This window comes from Vigna umbellata, chromosome 7, assembly GCF_029865625.1.
Source record: "Vigna umbellata cultivar VRB3 chromosome 7, Vumbellata_1.0, whole genome shotgun sequence".
NCBI lineage: Eukaryota > Viridiplantae > Streptophyta > Magnoliopsida > Fabales > Fabaceae > Vigna > Vigna umbellata.
Genome location: NC_142171.1, coordinates 22,535,799 through 22,538,673, shown reverse-complemented (window position 1 = coordinate 22,538,673; position 2,875 = coordinate 22,535,799). Strand labels below are relative to the sequence as shown.

Sequence of the window (2,875 nt, the reverse complement as noted above, 5' to 3'; positions counted from 1 at the left end):
ATTTTTCCCATTGCTGCCTCACATTTCCTTGGTTTAGCTCTTCATCCTATCCTCTGTCCTACCCTTACTCAAGCCACATCATAAGCCTTATAAGTGCATTGTTCTAACTTGGTGGTTGATTTGAGAGATTTTCCAAGCTATGCCAATGCTGTTGTTCCTAGTGGGCTGAGATATAAACACCTACCCCAAACACACTTGAGAGCATGAGGGTAAAAACCATCCGATGAGCTCAGCTCTGTTTCTTGGGTTTGGTTTGATCAATTCTTACTGCATTTGCCTTATTTTAGCTAATTCTGACATGGTTGGATGTTTAAGTTATGCTTTGACAGATTCTTGGATGCTCATAACGTTGGAAGTCTCACATCAACTAGAGATAAGGCCAAATTATAACATATAACTGGAGTGTAAACCCCAATTTTATGTGGTTGAGTCAGGTTTAAAACTCACTTCTTCACGTGCGGTTGAGCCAGGTTTTGCAGCAGAAGTTTTGGTTTTGTCCAGCCTTGTAGATTGAGATTTTTTATTCTGTTTATTATTCTTTTCTTTGTTTCTTGTCCAGGAGTGCAAGGGCTTAAATGAGGATGTGTGTTAAGTCCCCAATCAGCATGTTTTTATGAGTTAAAACACTCCTTTTTGGGCCATTTTTTGTTCTTATATGTTTTTGATAGATTAAATTTGTCTTTTCATGATAACATAGTTGTTTCGATGAATTTGTGCTTATTAGGTGTTTTTAGATACGTTTTAGTCTTAGGATTGATAAATTTCAGTTTTTGAAGCTAATCCCATGAGGATTTCAGTCCTAACTATTTAGTGCAGAGCAATTCAATGACTTGGTGCTTTGAAAATTCACTTATATGCCAATATTATAAAAATACTAAATTAAAAAAAAAGAAATTGAAAGAAAATTTAATTTAATATTTCTCAACCCTTACAGCAATCAGCAGCAATAATCACCCTTTGTAGCCTTTGTCAGAGATCAATAAGCTTTGTCTAAAATAATTTAAGACTTATCTAAAATTTGAATAACAACAAATAAGAAGCCTTGTTTAAGTGGGTTGTGTTCCAGAAATAACTTGATTCAATCTCTTCTCTGATAACGAACAAAAACAGATAAGGAAGTTGTGCTGTTATGAAAAATCTGTAAATGTATTATTAGTTATCATTTGATTATATTGACATGAAAAGTAGTCATCACAAAAATGAATCTAGTCTATCTATCTACTTAATATCCAAAGAGTGAAAAGTAGTCATCACAACAATTTGGACACAACAATTTCGGATAGTTTATATAAATTTTATAACCTCTTCATCACTGGTTTACCTGACCCTTGGACTCAATCACGCCAGAAAAATATAGCACTGGCTATAGGTACCTGTAACAAATCAGAAAAATGTTACCTAAATAATGTTTGGTATGCAGAAGGGAAGGTGGTAAACCATACAATTTCTAAAGCATCTTTATCCATGATAAGGAAACAGGGAATTTTGAATTTGAAGTTGTAATACATTGAAATGTTCTATTTTACATTTTTCAAATAGTTTAAATCTTTATGGTTAAATCCTAACTTCACGTAATTTAACTACAGTCACTTATCTTTATACTTTGAACCATAATTAATACGGGTGGTTTAATAGTAAATTATAATCATCTGGTCATATCAATCTAGTGATAAAGTCCCACATCCATCGTGACTCTGACAAGAAGCTGCAACGTATAACATAAAATTAGAATCCATATTCAACCCAAATCATACCTTTCTCGGCCTTTTGGCTAAGATCAAGTGTAGTATATGTTCTTATCAGTTTAATATCTGATATGTGAACCATTAGTTCACACGATATTAAATTTATTTTTTAAGGGACGGGTCAATTGCAGTGGCTTGCTACTGAGATTCCCGAGCATCGCTGTTGCTTTGCACTATTGCAAGGGCTGGGTGCATCCCACCTACTGCAGTTGAAGCTTCTATATTAATGTTTGTCTTTCATGTCTTATTTTGTTCTTTATCCGAATTAAGTTTTGTTAATCATGTTATTTTGCTGTCTTTTCTTATTCAGTCTCATTAATTATATATATATATATAGACATGAAGTTTATATATTCAACTTGTGTTTTATTCTTTTTTTATAAATGAAATGGATAATTCAGATATTAGAAAGATTACCATATATAAGATTGTCATTTTAGTACTGTACGAGTATTTGGTCAGCTTAGGACTAGACAGTCTTATCCCTTAAGAATCTCCAATAAATTGGTGAGCCAAGCAAAAAGGACTAGACAATCTTATCCGTCAAGAATCTTCAGTAAATTGGTGAGCCAAGCAAAATGAATTGAGCGGTCGGTCTTAAATAAGAATTAGGATCGGTGATGATTATGTTAAGTCAAAGTACGCTTATTACTAGGTGACTCTTAATTAAGTCGACATTAATCCAAAGTCAATTTCGAAATCTATAAACTAGAGGTTTGAGGTATTGTGGTAGGTTCATTATATTTAATATGCATTTATTATTAGACTATCGAATCTATGCTAATTTAGGCATCAAAATGTCTTTTTCAGGTGACCTTCCAGTATGACCGAACATAGTGAAGGATGAATGATGACCTGTGTTAGGAGTCGAATGAACGGAGTTTGGAAGACTATTGACCTCGATCCCACAAATCGAAACATTTTGGCGCCCACCATGGGATCTTAAGAAGTTGAAGAAAATCCAATGGTAACCACAATGAATAGGAGTCCAATAAGAGAGATAGGTGAATAAAAACCCTGAAGTTGATAAGGGAAATGCAAAGGCCAATGCAAGAGATGAAAGGAAGACATGAAGTCGAGATAGCTACACTAAGGGCTGAGAACACAATTGTGCGTCAGGAGAAGACCAC

General features: G+C 34.1%; 1 non-coding gene across 1 annotated transcript; it reads left to right on the top strand.

Moving 5' to 3' along the window:
- Positions 1–1,750: 1,750 nt before the first annotated feature.
- Positions 1,751–1,945, top strand: LOC124835865 (U2 spliceosomal RNA). Its single transcript, XR_007028604.1, has one exon. It is a non-coding gene; the product is annotated as a U2 spliceosomal RNA (small nuclear RNA).
- Positions 1,946–2,875: the final 930 nt, after the last annotated feature.